Here is a 17546-nt window from a genome sequence, read left to right on the forward strand (position 1 = left end):
AATATCAACATAAACAGTGAGATATCCCCAGATATAACGAGTTAGGCCGTCGCCTGCGGGACACAAGAGCCGAGGACGGGTTCGGTAAAGAAACGTCGGCAGCGTTGCATTACCTCCGCGGTGCGTTTCTATCTGCTCTGTTACACCTCTCTTACCCAGTGGAGCAGCAGCAACCCATCAGGACCAGCCCCGAGGCTGACGGACTTTCCTATAAGAGGAGCAGGATTATAGACTCTTTGCGTTTATTTTTGTTTTCCCAAAGATGCTTTCAGAAAGTGAAGTCGACTAAATAGACCTGGAGGTTTTTTGTTTTGTTTTTTAAAAAAAGAAGAAGAGTACTTTGAGTGGTAAGTTTAGAAAGAACACAAAAAAGGAAAGTTCTGGACCGAATATAACGTCATAAAAAGTGACATAGTCGTAAGTAAGCCAGGAGTTGACACCTCGCCCTACCACTGAGCCACCATGGCTCCGCTAGTTTCATATTTTCTTCCATACAGCATGATGTCAAAGTTTGTAAATTATCGTCCCATTAAGAGTAAAATAGACAATAAAGCTAGCACATACTGTATGAGTGGAGACCGGTTTGATTGAGAGCTACTGTTGTCCAGTATGTGTCTGGTTGCAGGTATAGGGCTGAAACAATTACTCGATTAATCGATTGCTAAATGAATCGTCAACTATTTTGATAATCGATTTGGTGTTTGGAGTGTTTTTAAAGGAATTCAAGCAAGTTTTCTGATTTTTCAGCTTCTTAAATGTGAATATTTTCGGGTTTCTTGTAATAAAGAAATCATTAAAAACGGAATCATCTTTTGGTTTTTGGACGAGACATTTGACAAACATCCTTGCTAGGTTTGAGAAACACTCACCAACATTAGTCGATTGATGGAGAAAATAATCGACAGATTAATCGGTTGTGAAAGATCGTTAGTTGCAGCATTGGTCGCAGGTGATATCTGTGACCCAGATTGGTCAATCTGCTAATCTCACGTCACAAAATGAGTTGATATTTGCAATCTGAGGACTTTTTTTTTTATATACAGGCTATGGTTCAAAACCAGTTTGGGAATCCAAGACCCCTGTGAACACACTTTCTCCTTTGATGCAAATCCCCGTGTTCTTTCCGGTGGCAATGCCATGACTAACATTCATCTTTCGACTAATTGTTAATGGGGTTTTTTTTTCCAGGAACCTTTTTCCAACATGGGACAGCACTTTATTTCATCATTTGGATCACTTGAAAGACAAATTGAAAGGAACTAAACTACACTAAAAAACACTTTATCTTGTTCTTCTTCTTCTTTCCTGTGCAAAAATCCCAAGTGGACTTGTTAATTTTAGGAAGAGGCTTAACGTGAAAAAGTTTGTTCTGTAATATTATCGCCTCATTACACAGCCAAAGGTTTGATTTTTCCGACTTTCTGACTGACGTAAGACATTTCTCACATCAGTCTGCCGCTCATACAGCCCAAACAAAAAGACATAAATGAAATAAAAGCCTGAACGAGGTAAAGTGAGGCGGTATAGCTACGGTGGAGAAAGGTTAATGTAGCACATTCTCCCTCCTAGAATCACAGAAACCTGTCCGTGTGAGGAGACCTCAGAAATATCTCAGGTTTTTGATGTTTGGCTTGTCAATAAAAAGGTTGGAGTCAGACAGTTTTGTACAGGAAAAGCTTGTATCCCTTCAGGGTTGTGTGCGCCCACTGCTGAACCGTTTGTTTGTCTCTTTCAAGTTCTCTTGTGCACTCCCCGGAGAAATCAACATGAAATTGCTTTTTGGTTCAGAAGCTACTCCGATGCATTAGAACTTGTAATGGACTTTGCCTTGGCAAAGGTGTCAGAAGGCGTATTGATTGTGCCTACCGGGTACAGCTGCTTCACACCTTTTGAATAATTCATGTTTCTATTACAATTATTGTCCTAATTGGAACAATGTTTGGAAGGCAAGCGACAAAGGAAGGAAAGAAGTCTCCGCCCGCTTTACATGGTGCGAAAATGTGAATGGTAATGTGATCTTTTTTCCTTTTTTTTTTTTCCCCCACACAACGTTATAATCGCATCTATTATGAAGATGATAGCGTGTGTCGCCTGAAAGGCAAACAAAGTTTCAGACGGATCACGCCTCTTCGTTTTAATTAAAAATCAGAGTCGGCTTAATTTGCGGCGCAGTTGTGCTCTGCTGGCCCGTGATTGCTTCAGAAACTGGAAACAAGATTGTATGAGGAAACCACCCCTCCTAGTCTGGACTTCGCAAACTTTCCTCGATTTTCTCTCTTCACTCTGACAGGTAGCGGGAGACAGACAGTGTCACTTTGAACTCGTTCTCTGCGGCTGCAAATCAAACGAGCCACTTAAGGCCACGTCTGCTCTTTGAGACTCCATTGTCACATTTTGCAGAAATAAGCCCACTTCTGGGAAAAGTACCTCGGCGGAATTATGCATTTCTGAATTGATAATGCTGATCTGTAATTCACCACAGGCTCTTAACAATATGTAAGATGCCATACATATTTATGGAAACCCCAGCCTCTGGTCTTACATTTAGCTGATTGTGCACTTCCACATGCAGTCTGCTTTGCTCATAATCCATCATTATGTCTTGAAGTATAGCGGCTATACCCCTAACAACACCTCGGCTGCTCTGCCCACCTCATTCTGGGCTGTACTGAATTATCACTGGAGTTCACTGAAACATAAATAAGCAACAGAATCATTGGCGGCACGGTCCAGTGAACCTTTCATGTGGCACTGAACGTTTCACTGTCAATATTAATTTATCTGCATGAGAAGTCCACATGGATTGAGTGTCACTCTTTTTACATTACATTACATGTCATTTAGCAGACGCTTTTATCCAAAGCGACTTACAAAAGTGCATTTAAACATTTGGGTACATATAAGAGCTAGAAGTAAGTAAGAGCTTCAAGTAGAACAAACAATGAAGTGCTAGTCATAAGTGCGATGTACAAGGTTTTTTTTTGTTTTTTTTTTTTGTCGTCTTAGTCGAGGTAGAGTCGGAAGAAATGTGTTTTTAGTCGGCGTCGGAAGATGTGGAGGCTTTCAGCTGTCCGGATGTCGATGGGGAGGTCGTTCCACCATTTGGGAGCGAGGACAGTGAACAGTCTCGAGTTCTGCGAGTGCCTCTGCGATCCTCTCAGTGAGGGGGCAGCGAGCCGGTTTGTCGATGCAGAGCGGAGTGGGCGGGCTGGGGTGTAGGTTTTGATCATGTCCTGGATGTAGGCTGGACCGGATCCGTTTGTAGCAAGGAACGCAAGCACTAGAGTCTTGAAGCGGATGCGAGCAGCTACCGGAAGCCAGTGAAGGGAGCGGAGGAGGGGTGTAGTGTGGGAGAATTTTGGTAAGTTAAAGACCAGTCGAGCTGCTGCATTCTGGATGAGTTGCAGAGGTCGTATGGCGCATGCAGGAAGACCAGCCAGGAGGGAGTTGCAGTAGTAGAAGAGTAGTACTCTTCTCCCTTACCTTTTCTTATTCTTGCTATTTTAAGGGGGAAATCAAGGAAATACCAATCTGGGCCATTTGTATAAGTGAATAGTTCAACGGATATTCTACATTATGTTCACTTAAAGTGGTTTTCACTCAAGTTTCACTCAATTCTCATGAGACTTAGGCTCTGGTTAGGGTTACAATGCATAAGAAATGAGTTTGGCCTCATTGGGAGCGAGGATCGGTCTCCATGAGGAGTTCTGGTCCTAAAAAACTTAGTGTTTACACTGGGAAGATCCTGAAGAGGGGACAAGTACTTGTTATATTTGCATTCATTTAACGTGTGAATGGAAGCTCCTGTAGCGGATGTCGCACAATCCCATCACGCGACATCACCGAATCAAGACGACACCCATTTTTGACAGGAAGCCGTGCTCTTTCAAATCCACACGCGTTTACGAGGCAACGTAACACACCAGGCAATATGTCCGACAACTCTTCATAGTTGGACATGCTCATAAACAGTGAAGATGGTGTATCGTTGTTGTGCCTCGGGATAATAAAACAGCCAGGGGACAAGCAACGTGGAGAGGATTTCACAGCATCCTTGAAGCTGATGCTGAAAAAGACAGCACAGGTGGATCCAGAGTTCACACAAAATTTAACATTTAACCAGTTTTCATTGAATTTTGGAAAAACACGCATTCCACAAACTGAAAACTGAGCAGGTGAGAAATAAACAAGGAATTCCCTGCTGAATTAACCAGGAATACATTATGTCGAGTCTGACTCCTTTAAATTAAGACGACTTTACAAGCTTATCTCTTGCATCATAGATTATGAAAATATGTCATTTTCATTGTCGGCGTTTCATTGAAGACGTGGCTTCTTTGGGCTGTTTTGATTCCATTTTGGAGCAAGAATCCGTGCTTGGCCTCACGTGACAACGTAAACCATGGGTGCATCACTATAATGAAACAAACAGGAAGTGAGCAGAGAAGCAATGGGAACGGACTGATCACTTCATATCAGACACAAAACAAAATGCTAACTCGGCAAAAACAAACAGTCACAGAGCGATTTCCGTACATATGTTCCTTTAATTCTCTCAAAATTTGTCATCGCAGTTTCCGACCGGTTCTGAAAAAATCCCAGTGATGCGGTCACGCTGCACGCGCACATCTGCATGTGGACATTAATGTGACAACTCATTTCATTTTGTCCCTCAGCACATTAGCGCTGTGATATCTGACATGACGTGGGTATCGCTCCTTCAGGGGTTCAGTGCAGTCGTTGAGTTGTGAAACTGAGCCCAGGGCAGCTGCAAAAGGCAAAGTGGCTGCATTCGTTATGGGTTAGTTCAGCTGTTGGGCCTCTGTCACCAAAAGTGGGCAAAAACTCAAGTCTTTGCCATGCTGGGATTAAAATCTACGCCACTACAGTTGTGTAACAAGGTCGACCACGTCTTTATTTGCAGTAATTCCATCGCTGCAGAAAGTTCATGCGCAAACATGCGAGCGATGCGTAAAGTATAATGACAATAACCTGATTTCATAGAGAGGAAAACTGCAAGCACGCGGAGTAAAGTCAGCGTCGGAAGCTTTTGAGTTGTCATTGTGCGGATTAATAAAGAATGAGCCTCTTTAATGTTTCGCCCGAGTTAACTCATAAAAGCTGACGTGCAGTGGAAGGAAGAGATGGAATACAAATAATCCCGGGCCCCGATAACTGTCACGTCTTTCCCCTTTTTTGTGTTTGCAAGGCAGGCAGGAAATGGGAGACGCGGTGTCCGCGATGGCGGGAAGACAGGAAACAAGAGGCGTCACGCGCAATTTGTCTGCATGCTTTCAGAGGAAGAGGAGAGGAAAACAAAATGTGAGGTCTGTGATCCCACCTCGTCGCTGAGGAGAGACTCTGATTGCAGAGCTCCACGTTCCACATATTCTATTTCATTTTCCTACACGTGTTTGCTGATTTGCTTCAATCCTGTGGTCAGTCCACCGCGAGCATATTTCCCCGCGCTGACCGAGACACTAATTGAGAGTCTAATTAACGCTGGTTTTCGAGAACATTTCTCAACCGACAACAAAGAAAGAGCTGTCTCACACGGCTGGCTGTCTCCCAAGAGCACGGTCAGTCAGTCAGTCAGTCAGTCCGGTGAATGCAACTTGTAATTTTGCCAGCATGTAATACAGTGTTTGCAATGAGGTGAATGGTAGTCACTACTGCGACGGTTAAACCTTACTCATGCTGCACTCATTACCCCCCCTCACACACACACACACACACACACAGAGTTCTGCAGAGCCAAGAATGCACTACGAGCAGGACTTCATGGTCCTGACCTTTGCAAGCGGCACAGTCATCAGATTCATTTGGCACTTCTGGGTTTGCTGAGTGTTTTTTGAAGAAGGTTAATTTTTCTTTTACCACTTCACCTGTTCAGGGTCGCGAGGAAGAGGGGGGGATGGAGCCACTGGACCCTGTACGTCCACCGGTCCATCACAGATAATACAGAGACATCCTGTCCAATTAACCACATCCGAGCTAACAAGAGCCCCAGGGGGGGGGACACCCACCTGCACATACCTCCACACAGAAAGGCCCTTAGTAGTGATGTAATGTAATGTAATGTAGGGTCCATTGATTCAAATATCTGGCAAGAAAGAGTCTCAAGGTTTCCAGAGCAAGAAAAGAGGCCAATAAACTTTGGCGACCTTGTGTGACTTTACATTTCTAGCCTTGACATCTCATCATTAACAGGTCAAGGTTTCCACTTATCCTAGGGGTCAGCTCTATATTTATCGATGGATAACGGTCCAGTGGGTTGGCTCGAGAGGCTTCAAACTTGGCAGGTGTCATACTAAGGTCACCAGTGGCAGCAGCGCCAAAGAATATTCCATTCATTTCACATAATCTGTCGAGCTTGACATGCTTCAAACGTGGCTGTTTGGATGAGAATTACCAGAGATAAATAAATAAATATAAATACAATAAAACAAGCAGACATTGAACGAGTTCTGCACTACTTCATCCCCAGGTGATTCACCATCAATAAGCACTATACCTTTCCTTACCGGGCCAACAAATTCACCAGCATCCACACTGAACTCATTAAGTCAGCGCAGACAGAATATTGAAGATCGCTAAAAAAAAAAGACAATAGCTGTGTTGTTAACACGTGTAGGTGCGCGCATGTGTGTGTGTGTGTGCTCCTCAGTCCGTCAACTCACTGTTACCCAAAGCCACGAACTATCAAAGAAACGGACGACACAGGCGACGCCTTTGAGCTGCAGTGGCCCCGGGCCAAAAAGTAACTTAAATCAATTCCATTTGATTAGGTGCCGCGGCATACACTACATCATTATAATTCCATTAACGCGGGCATGGATTTTCAATGAATGTAACTGCAGGCAAATGGCTGGGCATAATTGTGTGAAATGAAATACAGCACAAAACGAATATGGGGTGTGAACGTCTTTTCTCCTTTTTTCTCCTCCTCCCCATTTGCAGATAAGGGTTAGAGTGAGCGCTCGCACACACACACACACACACACACACACACACACACACAGCATTTTGAAATAATTTAGACTGCTTAGCCTAAATTATTTCACACATTATTATATCAGTGTTGATTCAGTACACTGGGGTAAGACCACTTTGCAACTGTATGACTCATCTCTAACTAATGAAAAATGCATGTTGTATAATTATATGTCATTAGTTATTTGTTACTTCTCCACTCTCCTTTTTTTTTTCTTTCCTTTCCTTTTAGTTTAAGATGCACTTATTGGTGTGATTACACGTGTCAGCGACGGAGGCAGGAGCTTGGCACCGGGAGATCATGACAGCAATGATTGGGGCCATAGTGTGATTTTAAAGACCCCGGGAATAAAATATCTTTTAGGGAGCTCGTAAAGACGGGCCAGATTTACCGCATGACTGCAGCAATCTTACGCCTCACTAATCAACCTTTACTGTACGTTTACCGGGCTAAGTTAAGGTCAGGGGTGTGGGGGATTTACATTTCATGGTACAGGGCAGTCAAACATCGCCTGCGGGGCCCTGTTGTTTCATGATCCAATTTGTCATTTCGCAGCATTTTATGGTCTCGTGTATCTATATACTGTATATGTGGGTTCAATGGGCAGGGCAGGGCATGAGTGAATCATACGGCGCATGATTGAAGGAAACTTAATATACTGTACAAGACGAGTCATCATAAATCTTCACTCACCTGCTCCTGAACACATCCAAAACTAAAAAGGAGATAATTGTGGATTTCATGAAAAACAAAACACAAGACATTCAGCCTATTTTAAGTAAGGCTTGCTACAAATATTAAAGGCGACATAGACCGGAAGCTCCAATTAACGCTGCATTTGTGTGTGTGTATCTGCGTCATTACCTCGTTTATGAAACCCTAAAGTTTCAGAACAAACAGTTCAGCCACTGCTGACAAAATAGTGTTATATTGTTTTCCTGGGCTCTGCGAAGCGGATCGGCACTTCGTAATTTGATGTCGTCATCAGAAATCCTCACCACTCCTCTCACCACCGTAGCGCCTCCCGGTGCGGGCACTAGTCCGGGCACATCCGGTTGCGTACATTCAACCGCAGAAGAAGAAGAACTACTCTCGTTGTCGCTGCTGAGATGCAGAGCATCCACCGTGCCAGAAGGGGGAGCTGTGTATCTGAGAGCTGGCCTCTCTATCACGTCACTTCCAGGTACCTGGCCAATCACAGGACAGTAGGAAAGCTCTCATTGGCTGGCCAATCACAACACAGTCCACGTTCTGGGGGTGTGGTTTTGGTCTGAAACAGCGCGGCTGACCAGAGCATCGGTGAGGAGATATTTTGATCGGCTCGTTTGTAGCGATTAGGAGGTTTTTAACCATGAAAACAAGTTAATATATGTAAGTAGACCTCCATAACTAACATATATGTGTGATACAAGCATTCTATGTCGCCTTTAATGCTAATGGCTGTGCCGATTAAAACCATTAAATAAATCTACATCAAAGCACTGTGCCGGAAATTGCATGATTGAAGTACATGAAGAAGATCAGTGTTTCTCAATCCTTCACTGCCCTGCATGTTTTTAGATGTTTCCGCGCTCCAACACACCTGATTCTGAACGGTCCGCTCGTCACCGAGCTCTGCAGAAAGCCTGATAATGAGCCACTTATTTGAATCAGGTGTGTTGGAGCAAGGAAACGTCTAATACAGGGTTGAGGGAAAAAAGCTTTTTTCCACATGGGTTTTTCATGCTCCCACTGATGCCGATTAGAGCTGAAGCCGATAAAAACCCTGTGTGCATAGCAGAGTCATTTAACACCAATTAAACATTGGTCATAGGTAACATTTCAAGCAACATATAGGGGATTACGATGTTGATTTTGATGTCATTGGGACTTTAACCCTTAGAACACAGAGCATTTTGGCTGCAATTTTCCATTACAATGTTTAAACGTACAGTATATACAGAGGGTGTAAGAGTGTGCAATACAGAGTGTCTTATATTCTTTTTTTCAGCACAACCTAGCCAGACTGATGAAAAAACAACAACTATATAAACATACTTGAGCAAAAAGTACTCAAAATGTTAGAAATCAGATTGAATTTGTGAAATTTGGGAACACGTCATAGTTCAAAGTTCACTTGGCTCGTTTTTATGAGCAAAAAGAAAAGAAAAACGATCTGTTTTGTGACTTGTGCACATAAGAAGACGAAATAAACACATTTTTCGAAGCCTGAATAATCTATAAAGCCACACCCCCAGGATGTCTGTATATATATATATAAGGAGTTGTGTATTATTCCCATGGGCACTGAGAGTTTTTGAGTAGTACTCGGGATGAGCGCACACTTCTCAAGGCATTGCGTGGTGTATGAGTTGTGAACTGTGATCGCTGATCGCAGCCAAGTCCTTAAGCTGCTGCACAGTTTGTGTCGGACACAGTGCTGCATCTTTAATGCACTGCGAGATGCAGCGACTCATCAAATATTTGTGTCTTTCCCAGTCAAACAGCACACAGTGCTTACACTGGCTGAATGACACTGAGCCCTCAAATCCCCACACACACACTCTCTCAGAAAAAAAAAGCAGTTCTGCTCTGAATGGATGCTGCGGACGTCTGCGGTGACAGAACGTCACTGATGAAGGTCAACAATCCATCAGGCCAAGGGGACTGACAAAGGCGCGGGGGCCACAGAATGAACATTTCAAATGATGAATAGTAGGCAGCAGATGAACATAAATCCCCAAATAAATGCTGACAAAATGTTTTCTTTGTAACATCAATACTGTCACCGAAGACAGATGGAAGGATAATAGGACGGAATGAAGCTTGCACTACTCCAGCGTACCTGGATTAAACTTAAAATAACGGTGCTGCAAGGTATCCCCCATACCTCTCACTCAAAACAATAACAAAAGACGCAAGTTTGATGAGGTCAGGAAACAGCATGGGATCATGGGTATTGTTCCCTTACCTTGAATAGAAATAAACCATTCATTATTATTATTACATAAAAGATCTTTAACCAGCTTAATTATCTATAGCCGAGGATAAATCTCCAAAAGTGCTTCATAGCTTTTACTCTTGAGCGGGATTTTCCAAAGCATATTTGTCAAGAATGATGAACGAGTTACAAGAAGCTGAAACTCAACCGGTGGTGTGAATATCTATACTATACTGTTCTATCATTACATCGTTACAATTACAGATGAGCAATTGCTCCGTGGTTCGATATCTCGCTGTGAGCCAACAGTGCCTTTCCTCCGAGGGAGCGGAGCAACAACTGTGCTGGTTTATGTTGAGCAAAGGGGGAAATCAAGGCGAGATTTATGGGCATAATAATGAATCCGACGCCTGCTTTAATTACAACAATCCTGGACGCTTTGAAGTATCGTGTTGCAGCTGGAAATCGTTTGCCTGGTGTCTTTAGTCCTTTACTCTGAACACATAGACACAGATCAAGTGCTAAATTTGCATGTTGGTGAGCGTCTTTTTTTCCCCCCCCCTTTATTCATATTTGTCAGGATTGCTGCAAACAAACTGCAGCAAAACGAGCTTAATTGCCAGTTCGAGTTACACGTGTAACAGAGTGAAAGAGAGAGAAAAATAAAACATTACTTACATTTAGGGGTTTGTGAGGAAACATTACGCCATTAGTGGCCCGTGAGTCTTAATGTCAGCACAAGAATGAATTTGGAATGTCAACAGAGCATCATTAACGGGGGCAAGGAGGAGCCCCTCGCAGATGCTTTTCGGCGACGCCGTCTCTGAGGCACCTGTCCCCGCCGTATGTCAAGTGCTCCCGACACTCCAAAACTGAGCCAAACAAGGCGAACGGATCAAAATCACAGGGTGCCAGAGCAGGTGTGTGACAGCTCCACCTGTGTCTCACCTGGCACTGTCTCCTCTTTCTCGTGCCCAGATAAAGAGTCTGATATTTGGCAAAATAAAGAGGATCCGTCAGTTCTTGGCAGGCTGGGATTTACCCACCTGTTTTCCCCAGGTGATGAGGATGCATGGGGGTTTGATTTACTGTTGACAACACTTCTAAGTCTAGATTTGTGTAGGATTAACACATTTCCCAGATTTCTTAGTAAACTTACAGGAGGAAACATTATTGTTTTGTAAAATACTTCTGTTTCAATCCTTTTTCTGTTGTTGTACACGTCGATGTCAGTCCTCGGAGCGTTTACTTATTAGCATTCCAATATCATGCAGGTTTTTGCACTCGTGTCTTGCCTTTGCATTGAGTAACATAATATCTTAGGAAACTTATCCCACCTGGGATGTTTAAATGTGCACTACAAAGTTATTAATTCAAGAAATGGAACTGTAATATGTATGAAAGACTTATTTTGCTTTTACCAGGCTACAAATATTCAAATTGAAGCAAAAGCAGCATAACCTCGCATGACCTCAGCAACTTTTGAATAAGGCCTGGGCACGCCGTTCCTTTTAATTCATCACATCAAACAGTTAAATTCATATTATGAATGTGGAAAAATACACTCCACACACTGTAAGTCTCAAAACCACTGCAGGACATACTTGCAATGTTTAATTCATGAGTCTGAGATACATGCAGGTACATGCAATGTAGTTACAGTACAGCTGCATAAACGTGATACTTTAACAGAGATTCGCTGCAGCAGTTCACCACAGGAGGGAAGAGTTGAATGCTGTGTTCACACCGGACCTGATGGGAAGTTTATATACGGAGTCAACGCACAGATGTGGCTTTCGTGTTGGCCAGACCGAGCGAAAAAATGATGTTACATACTAACCAGAGGCCAGACTCAGCTTTTAAGACAAAAACAGCACTTAAAACAGTTCAGAATTCAAAAAACTAAATCACTTTACCTTTTCTCAAAAGGCAGGTTCAGTACGAACAAATCCAGGCAAACAAATCCACGGGGGTACAAAGACAAACTGGCACAGAGCGGAAAAGGGAACACAGCTTATATACACGTGAGGTGGAGGGAGGCAACGAGACACAGGTGAATCTAAAGAGGGCGGGGCAAACAATCAAGACTGGACGGAAAACACACAGGGGCAGGAGAGGAAGTCACCTGAAACGAGAGGAGGGGTATGTTTTCAAAACAAAACAGGAAACATGAAAGAAAGAAAAAAAAAACCATGACCTTAAGGGGAATGCCGAGATGTATCATCAGCTCATAATCATTTTTGTGTGTGGACACTCGGAACACATATAATATTATATCATATGTGTGTGTGTATATATATATATATATATATATATATATATATATATATATATATATATATATATATATATATATATATATATATATATATATATACATATATACATATATACATATATATGGTATACGTATTTTAAGTAACAGGCATTTATTTTTCACCATAAACCAAAAGTATATTCAAGATCTAACTAAAATTCATTTAAAAAAAGTCATTTAAATCACTATTTTCAGACGTAGTGATATAAATCTTCAGAATAATAAAATATATATTATAACATGTTCAAATTTCTTCCTCCAAAGGGGGGCCCAACAGAAAAAGTTTGGGAACCACTGCATTATACTGTATACATAATTTCTTATCGCTGCCTGACATATGGGAACGTTTATGATGACAAACACGTGACTCGTACTATGAAACCGCGGCACGCAGGGTGACATCGTCGTGGCATCATGTGACTGAGAACTCCACACTGTTGCACTCTGGGTCAGCATAATGCAGGCACCCGCCACAATAATCCCTGACCTTTAGCGCTATAAGCCTGACGCGTTGCTATAAATGTCTATATGTATCCTGAGTCATCATAAATATTTGAAAATTAAAATGCACTGGGGGTCAAGGTTGTTAAATGTTCCCCTTACATAAGCATATTTTCGACAAACATCAAAGTTTTTATACTACACTATGGCCGTAGTTTAGTCACTACATCATGCACACATTGACTCTTGTCACAGTATAAAGCTTTGTGGTAAATGGCTCTCCAAACTGTAGGTGTTACAACAATTAGTAGTAGTGCAGCACATTTGCATTCATGTGCCATTGCCTCTGTGTACACAGATAGTGCAGAGAGTATTATTGAAGACTGCAGTCCAGAGTGGACTTCTGTTTTCCATTTTCCCTACAGTGTGTGTGTGTGTGTGCGCGTTGTATTAAATTATTTCTATTTTTATGAGAAAGACTTTGTTGTTGTGGAACAAGGTCAGTGCCCACGATGCTACAGTGGAAACATGTTAAAGGAGCTCGGAGGAGGCTGACTGTTCTTGATGAATGTTTGACAGTTTTAGAGTGAGGCGTTTTAACCCCCCCCAACACACACACACACACACACACACACACGCGGTCTCCCACCGACAGTGTGGTGGTGTACGCTGCTCTTTTCGCAAGTAGGTGAAGGGTCACACAGTCTGATGCATGGTATTGATCAAGAAGGCTCACATGTAATGAGTGCAATAGCAGGTGATGTTCATGTAAAATAAGTACAACTGCATCCTTTAAGCATGTCCATTGAGTTCTGCAGTCCAAATTCAATTCTGTCCAGCATTCGCCTCAGCATGCAATCAGTTCACCTGTGGGAGGCGCACACCTGCTCCATATCTAATCATCAAGCACCTCTACTTATTTCCTTGTTCTCCAGCCTCTCGTCGCCAGATTTTTACAGACTTCTGTGTGGTAAACGCCATAGCTTTCTCTCTCGCTCGCTTGAAGATCTCTAGTGTTTAATTATATACTTGTGCGCCGTGTGCTCAGAACTTCCTCCCGCGTGCGTGCCACTGACGCTTACCTTACCTTCTTCGTTGTCCGGATCTGATCGCTGCCTTCATCCCCTCCGGTTCCTGCTTTGCTCGCCTCATCTGTTAAAGCATTGTTTGAGAAAAGAGAAGGGATTAGAGGCATTTTTCAGAGGGACATCGCAGCCTTTTAGATTCTCTAACATTACGCATTCCTGACCCGCAGCTGCAGTGCTGGCAGAAGAGGCCAAAACAAACACTAACTAGAGCAAGAAGGTGCACAGGGCCACATAGAGACAAACAACCATTCACTCTCACACAATTTAGAGTGTCCAGTTTTTTCTAATCCCCACGTCCGCATGGTTTTGGACTGTGGGAGGAAACCAGAGGACCCAAAGAAAAAGACCCAAAGACCCCACACACGGGTTAGCAGTCAGAGGAATTTTTTTTTTTTAGCGTAAGAAAAAAATAAGAAATAAAAAAATAATAACTTGACTCCATTATTAAAGATGACAAATCTTTCTGTCCCTCTCATTTTCACCCTCTGTGTGTGTGTGTGTGGTTAGAATTGTGTGTGTGTGTGTGTGTTCTTTTTACACGCTCTCGCGAACACGGTGTCGCTGGCACACGACTGCTCTCTTCGCGGCGGTGTTTGTTAATGTCACTCAAGACAGCCAAATTGAAGGTGCTATTGTTCATGCCAGAGGGCAGCGGGAGTAAATGCGACAGCTTGACAGCTCTCATTAGCGTATTAGACACAAACAGTGGCACAGATGCTCCCGGTCAGTCCTTGGTCAGCCCGGAGCTTCTCTTAACGGCCCGCTGACAGGTGGCTTTGTGGAACTCTGTCTCGTGGTTGACAGGGTGGCAAAGCGGGAGCTCATCTTCAATAGACTGCTGGGATTACCAAGGACACCAGATATTATTTCACAGACATGAATACGGTTGTGTATAACCGGTGAACGGTGGAGACACGGATAAAACGTGGATGATTTATGACTGTTTGCATGCTGTGTCAGGCATAATACTTTATTAATATTTATTACTAATCAAATATGTTATAAACATCTTTGATAAATAACATAATTATAAATACTATTACTATGCATTTATTCCTGATCTATATTGTTCCTTGTGGCTTGTGTTTAGAGAGGTTTTTATTATGAATTAGTGCCAATAGGTGATGTCACAAGGGCCACACGGGTTGGTGCGGTGGTTAGCAGTCTTGCCTTTGCAGCAGGTTCGAGCTTGTATTTAGAGGTTCGAGGCCTGGTTGGAACAAGGGCCTTTGTGCATGGAATTTGCATGTTCTCCCCGGGTGTGCGTGGGTTTTCCCCGGGTTCTACGGCTTCCTGCCACAGTCCAAAAACATGCAATATGGGGATTAGGTGAATTGGTTTGTCTCTATTAGCGTGTTTCCACCACCTCACCTCGCCTCGGCCAGGTACTTCTTAGTAACCAGAGTAGGTACTCTGTGTGACGTTGCTAGACTCCTGGCCACTGATTGGTCAGAGTGCCGTCACAGGAAGAGACGTCTGACACAAGAACGTCAAACAACAAACAGTGCCAAACTGTAGATCAGTTACGAAAGACACGCGGGTTCATCTCCAACAATTACCAGAGAAATGTCTACAATCTTAATATTTAACAGAGGAGTCTGGTGTATTTAGCGACATCACAAACCCTGCCGCTGTATTTAAGTCCAGCGACTGTGTCAGAAGGAGTCTGTGCTCCGGTCAGGGAGGAAGTGCTGAACAAATAGCTTTAATTCACTGATTCTAGTGATTCAGTTACACTGAAAACAACTCGTTTGTGCGTGACGCGTGTAAAACGAAGTCGCCGCAGATTCATGCAGCCCTGCAGTGTTGACTCCGCCCAAGTTGAGTAGTACCCCACCTGTCGCCCTATGTCAGCTAAGATTTGCACAGTGACCAAGCCCGACCTAATGTGGAGGATAAAGCGGTAGAAGAAGGATGGATTTAGGAACGTCACAGATTCAGGTGAAGAAGAAGGAAGGAGAGAGGCAGAGGAATGAGAAGGCAGTGCCAGTTTCATCCACACACAATCAAAGAAAGTTTACTTTGCTTTGAACTGTCGCTGTTGTCATTTGTTGTTGCACAAAGCTCAGGTTCAGCTCTCACTTTCACAAAAAAAAAATACCAATGCCAGAGGCAGGAAGTTCTGTTGCAACTGAATGAAAGTTACATTACATTTCTTTCCCCCCAACAAACCTTCTGAAGTTCTCTCAATGGCTCGAGGGACTTACAAGTAATACAGTCAATGACAATCCTGTGCAGGCAAGTCGTTTAAGAAAAAAAGTGGAAGTGGACCAAAATGAAAAGAAGACTGAATACATTCAAGCTTGACCTTGTAAAGGAACTTTCAAAAAAAAATAAAATTGAACTGGTGAAGTTTGTATAGCGCAGAATCATGCTGTGTGATTTATTCCAAAGGACTTGCAGTCATCTCAGCAGAAAAAGGTGTAAAAGAAACCTTTGGGTTTGTAATGTATGTAGTTTGCTATGTTCCTTAACATAAGGGGATATAATAGCAAATAAGAGCACCCTCCTTTTTGTAAAAATGTAAGAAGAAATATCATTTTAAGACGCCATATGATGGAGAAATTTGAAAACACGTTTTCATGAAAGTCCACCGATGCAAGAAAAAGGTAAACGTAAAGACAGACAGGTGTTACACACCTCACATAATCCTGAGTAATGGACCTCGTAAAAATCTCGCTAGCACCAGACTGATGCATTTTGAGCGCAGCGGAGCGATGACTCAAATTTGTCATGTTTACCTCCGCGCTCCAGAATGATTCTCTGTTTAATTCTCTTTCCGGGCCAGCTGGTTTAATACAGGAATCCAATCAGCACCCATTTTTATTTCAGAGCATCGGTGACCGCGAAGAGAGTGAGGGAAGGGGAGTGGAGTGACTAGATTGTGCATGAAGACAAATCTCAGAAAGGATGCTTGTCATTTAAGAGGCCCCAACCTTTAATCCACTTTAAAGATTAATATCAAATCATGCAGCTGTGTGCATAACATGAACTCCCATAGTGACTAGAGAAAGGCAGGTGTGCTTTAGAGCCTTTAAATGGATGTTTGCATGTGTGTGTGTGTGTGGGGGGGAGTGGATTGAAGCGCTGTCTTAAAATCCAAAATGACTCTCGCTCACATCGTTGTGGAAATCAGCTCTCGCCGGCGGCAACGACGCAAGATGCCTTTAAACAGGAGAGCGCTGTTGCCAAAGTGAACTGTCCTCATTGATTAACATTATCCATTTACCTCGTCACTCCTCTGTAGAACATTACTGCCGACGCAGGCAGAGAGAGAGAGAGAGACGGATGCTGTTTACCACAGCAGTCTAACCTGTTATTCATCAGCGGAACGTTTGATAACGGCAAATTGCATTTTAATTATAAAATTAAAACGGGAAAACGACTCGGATACTTATTACATATGGCTCCGGTTTTATTCGCAGTGAATGTCGATCGAGCCACAACTGCAAGTCGTGCACGTGTATTATGAACGCGGCTGATTAAACGTTTGTTTACAGACATGAACGAGTCTGGGTTTCACCAAATTCTAATTGGCCCGACTTAAATTAGAACGTGGGTTATTATTTCGAGATGGCAGTTTTGTGTGTTTGTGCTCCCTTTTTTTTTCTTATGTGAAGGATGTCACGTGGTTATTTACAGAGCAATCAGAAACAGTCTGACTCACTTGGCAGGGGAATGTAAATAGCAGATAAAATATTTGCTGCAGGGCCAGGATGAACGAGAACGTGGATTTAGGACTGCACCGTACTGAAAGTATAACATGAATACTTACAGTTGGGTCTC

The sequence above is a fragment of the Solea senegalensis genome, linkage group LG5, assembly GCF_019176455.1.
Source record: "Solea senegalensis isolate Sse05_10M linkage group LG5, IFAPA_SoseM_1, whole genome shotgun sequence".
NCBI lineage: Eukaryota > Metazoa > Chordata > Actinopteri > Pleuronectiformes > Soleidae > Solea > Solea senegalensis.